Raw genomic sequence first — 7,475 nt, forward strand, 5'->3', positions numbered from 1 at the left:
ATCTAAAAAACACCCCCCAAAAAGCTCTAACAAACAAACAAAAAAAAGATCAAGATTTAAAAAATAGAAATAGAGATTCTATTACATCCCTCCACCCTCGTGAATTGTCTTGTGATGTCTGGGTTGCATTCGCCCTCACTTTGGAAACGGCTGGATTAAGCAATGATAGGAACATATTCTCTCCCTGGGTATTCTGATTCTTGAGATTCTCTGTAAAGCTTGGAGGACTGTGGGTGGGTTCTTCCACGCTTGGATTATGCGCACTATCATTTCTACACAAACCTCTTGGCTTCTCTGCTTGTAAACAGTAATCAGTTTGGGCTGAATGTGGGGCCAGGAGTCCCAGGCTCCTGGCTGGTCCTGTCCAGGCATTCCTAAGGATGGAGGCTGCACACCCTCTGCCTCTTTTCTTGTATCTGCCACCCCGTGCTTAAGCAACTCCCACAGAGCTTAACACGAAGGAGACGGTGGCCAGTGGGGACAGCTGCATACAAGTCTGTGCTGTGAAACCAGCCATCCTTGTAACCAAATGTGAGAGCAGCAGATTAAAGCAGGATTGCCTAAAGACAGGTTTGTAGGACACACACTGGCTGAGTCCCCTGCTGCCAGCAGCTGCTCTTCTTGACATGGGGCCAACCTAGAAACTTTGCAGGATACCCTCAGATGCTCCAGCAGTCAGAGAGGTGATGATGGCCCCGGAACTGCTGAGAGCATCTGGTTTCATCAGGGCTGGCTGAAAGTCTGGATCACTGGGGACGACAGTGAAACCTCTGACTCTGTGCCAGGGAGTGGGTTGGTGGGCGCTGCGTCAACAACTATGATTAGTAAACCCAGTGAGAACCAGGTCTAATTACAGTGGAGCTACAGAAATTTCCCCCACACTCCAGCCGCTTTAAATCAGATAATTTTAGGGTTGAGAAAGACCCTGGAGATCACCTAATGAATCCCAAACCTAGTTGCTTACAGCGTCAATGAGAAGCCTTAAAATTTCTACAGTGAATTAGCTCAGTTATTTAAAGGGCTGAGTCACCACATCATCCTGTGTTCCACTTAAGAAATGGAGCCTGGGAAACAAGAGTGAAACTCCATCTTAAAAAATAAATAAATAAATAAAAATAAATAAAAATAAAATAAGGCTGGGCGAGGTGGCTCCCACCTGTAATCCCAGCACTTTGGGAGGCTGAGATGGAGGGATCACTTGAGGTCAGGAGTTTGAGACCAGCCTGGCCAATGTGGTAAGACTCCCTCATCTCTACTGAAAATACAAAAATTAGCTGGATATGGTGGTGCGCGCCTTAATCCCAGCTATTCAGGAGACTGAGGCAGGAGAATTAGTTGAACCTGGGAGGCAGAGGTTACAGTGAGCTGAGATCATGCCACTGCACCCCAGCCTAGGTCACAGAGTGAGACTCCATCTCAAGAAAAAAAAAAAAAAAAGTTCCCCAAGCATTCCCAGTGATCCAGTGATGAGCCAGGGCTGGTGAGTAACTGTTCTCACTGGGACTTGCCTAAGTGGACTGAGCGCCAGTGTTGAAGTTAAAAGACCCAAGGTCCCATCCTGGTGGTGCCACCTCCCACCTGTTGACACCTGAGAAAGGGCGTATTCCCCTAAACCTCAGTTTCTTCATCTGTAAAAAAGGGATAAGGACAATAAACTCCCTTTCAAGCTCATGCACGTATATGAAGCTCTAAGACACTACATAGACACAGGGCTTAGGGGCTCATGCCAAGGGCTCATACAGCCTAGGGTTGGTCACCTCCGGTGACAAGAGGCTCATTACTTTCAGAGACAGCTTCCCGCCTCCTTTTTTTGGAAAGCTCTGATGGACAAAAGTTCCTTCCTTATTCTGAGTAGATATCTGTTCTCTGTCATTTCCTCCTATTGGATTTAATTCCACCCCTCAGGGAACCACAGAATAAACTTAATCTTTAATTTGCAGACCAGTCTTTTGAATAATTGAAGACAATATAGCCTTCTGACTTTCCTCCCCTACCTCAGTTCTAGGCTTCTCTACACACTGTCTACTGAGAAAGTCCCTTTATGAATAAGCAGTATTCCCAGAAATTACCATAGGCATGGCTATATTTCAGCAAACCAGAGGCCATGTTCCTGGATTAGTGATTCAGGAAAATCCATTTAGTCTCTAGTTAATTAAATCACTCAACCACAGCAAATCATCTTGTTAAATTAATCACCTGTGCTATGGGATCTACTTAATTAAAGTATTTGCTTAGTAAATGTCTAACGTCCGTGCAACCCTTTTGTGTGCCAGGCACTGCTCAGTGATCTGCATGCACCTAGTTCTTATGTTAAACCCTGAAAGGTAGCACTGTTACTATTTTCATTTTACAGATTAGGAAACTGAGGCCAAGAGAGACTAAGAAGGTGCCCAAGATGATACAGCCAGTAAGTAATACAGTGGGGTTTGGACTCAGGTCTGCCTGACTCTTAAAGCCCACGTTGGCCTGGCACGGTGGCTCATGCCTGTAATCCCAGCACTTTGAGAGGGTCAAGGTGGGAGGATCACTTGAGCCCAGGAGGTTGAGGCTGCAGTGAGCCATGATCTCGCCAGCCTGGATGATATGGTGAGACTCTGTCAAAAAAAAAAACAAGGCTGGGTGTTGTGGCTCACACCTGTAATGCAGCACTTTGGGAGGCGGAGGCAGGAGAATCAGTTGAGCCCAGGAGTTCGAGACCTGCCTGGGCAAGACAGTGAAATCCCATCTCTACAAAAAGTACAAAAAATTAGCCAGGCATGGTGGTGTGTGCCTTTGGTCCCAGCTACTTGGGAGGCTAAAGTAGGAGGATTGCCTTACAGGCTCACACAGCCCTACCTGGCTAATCTTTGTATTTTTAGTAGACAGAGTTTTTCCATGTTGGCCAGGTTGGCCTCAAACTCCTGATCCCCAAGGGATCCATCCACCTTGGTCTCCTAAAGTGCTGGGTTTACAGGGGTGAGCCACCACACCCAGCTGGTTTTTTTTAATTTGAAGAAAAATTTAAATAACATGGAAATGCACAGCTCTGAAGTGTACAAATTTGGTGAGTTCCGGCAGACATATAAATCTGTGTGTCTTAAATTCCAATCAAGATAAAATGGTTTCACCACTACAGAAAGTTTTCTCATGCCCCATCTAGTCAGTTCCCAGCCCCGGAGGTGACTGATCACTGTTCCGATTTCTGATACGAAGATTGATTAAAACTCTTCGGCTGTTAAAACTTTGAGTATTAGATTTAGAGACACACCACATCTGAGAGACCCAATCCAACAAAAAATAGATGAGCCTCACCCTGCCTCTGGACTCCCAAGAAGCTGGTGCCCAGACAATGAAACATGTTCCAGAAAAACCAGCAATGATATACTATTCATGGCACCATGCACCTGCCTTCCAATTCTCATGCAAGTGCATCTGATTTATAAAACCAAAATCACACCCAAATCAACTTCAAAGAAGCCTCTCCCACTTTCACATTTGCCTCCCTGGGTAGACTCTTTCAGATTAAACATTCCTTCCTCCAGGAACCCTTCCCTGACTTCCCCAAGACTATGTTAAGTTGGCATTCCATAAGCTTTATCTCCATTCTTTATCAAATTTATTTATTCTAATGATAGGCCATTAGCTGCATGAGATTGAGCTGTCTGCTTATTCACCATCGTATCCTCCCCACCTAATGGTGGATTTTAAATTCACTTGTGTTGAATGAATTAATAAACATGAACACAAAGTTTTGTTTGTTTGTTTGTTGGTTTCCCCTGAGACAGAGTCTGGCTCTGTTGCTGAGGCTGGAGTGCAGTGTCATAATCTCAGCTCACTGCAATTTCTGCCTCCCGGGTTCAAGCGATTCTCCTGCCTCAGCCTCCCAAGTAGCTGGGATTACAGGCACTCACCACCACATCTGGCTAATTTTTGTATTTTTAGTAGAGATGGAGTTTCACACGTTGGCCAGGCTGGTCTCGAACTCCTGACCTCAGGTGATCTGCCTGCCTCAGCCTCCCAAAGTGCTGGGATTACAGTTATAAGCCACAGTGCCTGGCCAGATTTGAGTGCATCTCTCCCCGTGCCACGTGTCCTCTGGTAATATACCCATATGCCCCCAACAGACATCCAGTGCCTGCCCATGGGAAGACCATGGTTGGCACACCCATCACCAGGATGCAAGCTTGCTCCTTCAGGAGGATGGCCTGGGGCCATTTCTAAGAAGCAGAGAATCACTTGGGTCTGCACAATGACTTTCAAGAAAATGCTGTAGGCTCCAAGGCAGTAGACTCAAGCCCGGGCTGTGGTCCAGCCAAGGGAAGATAGAGCCAGCGGCTGTATTGAACACTGCACAAAACACACCCAGGCAAAAGTTCTGTCATCAAGGAAGTCACCTAGGCACTTACATGAGGGACCTGGAAGGGAACCCGGGTCGTGAAAACATTGGTTCTTGAACAGTTTCGCAGCTTATGAAACTCCTTGCCATGGACTTGGCATCATTATTACACTGTCTTCATTTTTTAGATGAGAAAATGAAGGCATAGAAAGATGAGCAACTTGCCCCAGGACAAGGGTCAAGTCCAGACCTTGATCCCACGCAACACAGTGCTGTGGTTACCACACATGTTTTGGAATCAGAGCCAAGTTCCAAGTCCTCTTTCTCCTGCATGTTCCTGGGCATGTCACTCTGAGTCTCCGTTTTCTCATGCACAACAGGAAGGGGATACCGTCTAACTCACAGGGTTGTTACAAGTGAATGATAATCTTAGGTAAAGAATTGAGCGCACGGTCCGCTGCCGCTGCCACAACCGACTCCGCGCAGCCAGGGGCAATGGAGGCTGCGGCCCAATTCTTCGTCAAGAGCTCTGAGGTCATTGAGGGTCAGCACAAGGCCATCTACAGTCATCTGTGAGGTCATCTACAGCCCCGAGGCCATCGAGGCTCAGTACGAGTACCGAATGATGCATGTCAGCAGCGAGGGCGGCGTTGTCAAGGTGCACCTCAAGTCCACGCGCTTCACCTTCTGGATCGCCAGGCCGGCAGGTGCCCTGGCTAAGGGTCATGCTGGTCGGCTGGGGTGGGAACAACAGTTTCACCGTCACTGCCGCGGTGCTGGTCAACCGGTGAGTCTGTCCCGGCCCACGCGCAGCGGCCACAAGGAGTCCAGCTACCACGGCTCGCTGACCTGGGCGGGCACCGTGAGCCTGGGCCTGGACGCCGAGAGCCAGGAAGCGCTGGCGTCCTTCAGCGCGCTACTGCCCATGGTGGCGCCCGACGACCTCGTTTTCGATGGCTGGAACATCTTATGGCTGAACCTGGCCGAGGCGATGCGGTTTGGGAAGGTGCTGGACTGGGGGCTGCTGGAACAACTGTGGCCCACGTGGAGGCCCTGCAGCCCCAGCCTTCAGTCTACATCTCTGAGTTCATGGCGGCCAACCACAGCGCATGCGCAGACAACCTTATCGGGGCACCAGCGCGCAGCAGCAGTGGCACTTCCACGGGGACATCCGGGACTTCCGGTCTAGCGCAGGGCTGACAAAGACATCGTGCTGTGGACGGCGAATACGGAGCGCTTCTGTGAGGTGGTCGCACCACCGAGCTTGGCCTGGAGGTGTCACCCTCTGTGCACTTCGCCATGGCCAGCATCTTGGAAGACTGTGCCGTCCTCAGCGGGTCCCCAGAGAACACCCTGGTGCCAGGAACCCTTGAGCTCTGGTGGCAGCCCCGGGTTTAGGTGGGCGGAGATGGCTTCAAGTCAGGCCAGACCAAAGTCAAGTCTGTGCTCGTGGACTTCCTCATCGGCTCCGGCCTCAAGACAGTGTCCATCGTGAGTTATCACCACCTGGGGAGCAATGACTGGCGGAACTTGGCGCCATCTCAGTTTCCCCTCTGAGGAGGCATCCAAGAGCAACGTGGTGGACGAGACCGTGCCAAGAAACCCAGGGCTCTATGCGCCCGGGGAGGATCCTGACCACTGCGAGGTCATCAGGTGCGTGCCGCGTGGGCCACAGCAAGCGCGCGCTGGATGAGTGCACCTTGGAGCTGATGCTGGGCGGAACCGGCTCACCCGTGCTGCACAACACGTGCGAGGCCTCGGGGCTTCGTGCTGACCTGGCGCTGCTGACCGAGCTGTGCCAGTGCGTGAGCTTCTGCACTGACGACCACACTGAGCCGCAGACCTTCCACCCCGTGCTGTCCCGGCTTAGCTTCCTCTTCAAGGCGCCGCCGATGCCACTGGCCAGCCCAGTGGTCTAGGTGCTTTTCCGCCAGCGCACCTGCGTCTAGAACATTCTCAGGGCCTGCGTGGGGCTCCCGCCACAGAAACACATGCTCCTGGAGCACGAGATGGAGCGCCCAGGGCCTGGCCTCAAGTGAATAGGATCCGTGGCTGCTGCCCGCCCTGAGTCGAGTAAGAAAGGACCGGTACCACCCACTGCCAGCAATGGCTGCACCAGTGATGCCAGTGAGCACCCACAAGTGGAGGAATCCCAGATGAACACCACCTGAGGTCCTGGGCACACAGCTTCCCAGCCCTTCCTCCCTGCTGCCTCCCAGGACCCAACCTTTCCAGGCCCCCATAAAGACAGTAAAGCCGGTGCCACTCTCAAAAAAAAAAAAAAAAAAAAAAAAAAATAGCTCTTTGCGGCCAGGAGCAGCGGCTCACACCTGTAATCCTAGCATTTTGAGAGGCCGAGGCAGGCAGATTACTTGAGGTCAGGGGTTCGAGATTAGCCTGGCCAACATGATGAAAACCCGTTTCTACTAAAAATACAAAAATACAAAAACTAGCCGGGCATGGTGGCACGCATCTGCAATCCCAGCTACTTGGGTGGCTGAGGCAAGAGATGTGGAGGTTGTAGTGAGCCAAGATCTTGCCACTGCACTCCAGCCTTGGTGACAGAGCGAGACTTTGTCTCAAAAAGAAAAAAAAAAGTGAATAAGACCATGCAACTCCCTGTTTCAGCCCTCCAATGGGCTCCCATCACTAAAAAGCCAGCAGCTTCAGAAGTGGCTTTTTAGTCCTGCCTTCCTGGTGGTGGCAGTGTCCGTGGTAGGCTGGTCCTGGGGCCCGGTGTAGAGCCGGCTGCTCCAACCCTTTCATTGATATTTGTAAATTCTCTTTTTGGAAACAGAGTATTGCTCTGTCTCCCAGGCTGCAGTGCAGTGGTGCAATCTCGGTTCACTGTATCCTCTGCCTCCTGGGTTCAAGAAATTCTCCTGCCTCAGCCTCCTGAGTAGCTGGAATTACAGGCATCTGCCACCTTGCCTGGCTAATTTTTGTATTTTTAGTAGAGATGGGGTTTCACCATGTTGGCCAGGATGGTCTGGAACTCCTGGCCTCAAGTGATTCGCCTGCCTCGGCCTCCCAAAATGCTGAGATTACAGGCGTGAGCCACCATACCCGCTTATTTGTAAATTCTTAATTTCCTATATGAAATCCCTTTCTGCTTAAAATAATTAGAGTGGCTTCCATTTCCTGCTACTGACCCTTCCTA

The 7,475-nt window shown here is 50.4% G+C and overlaps 1 pseudogene; it reads left to right on the top strand.

The window, feature by feature from the left end:
• The first annotated feature begins 4,810 nt into the window (after window positions 1-4,810).
• LOC101049583 (inositol-3-phosphate synthase 1-like) lies at window positions 4,811-6,486 on the top strand (annotated as a pseudogene).
• The last annotated feature ends 989 nt before the right edge of the window (window positions 6,487-7,475 follow it).

The sequence above is a fragment of the Saimiri boliviensis genome, chromosome 3, assembly GCF_048565385.1.
Source record: "Saimiri boliviensis isolate mSaiBol1 chromosome 3, mSaiBol1.pri, whole genome shotgun sequence".
NCBI classification, from domain to species: domain Eukaryota; kingdom Metazoa; phylum Chordata; class Mammalia; order Primates; family Cebidae; genus Saimiri; species Saimiri boliviensis.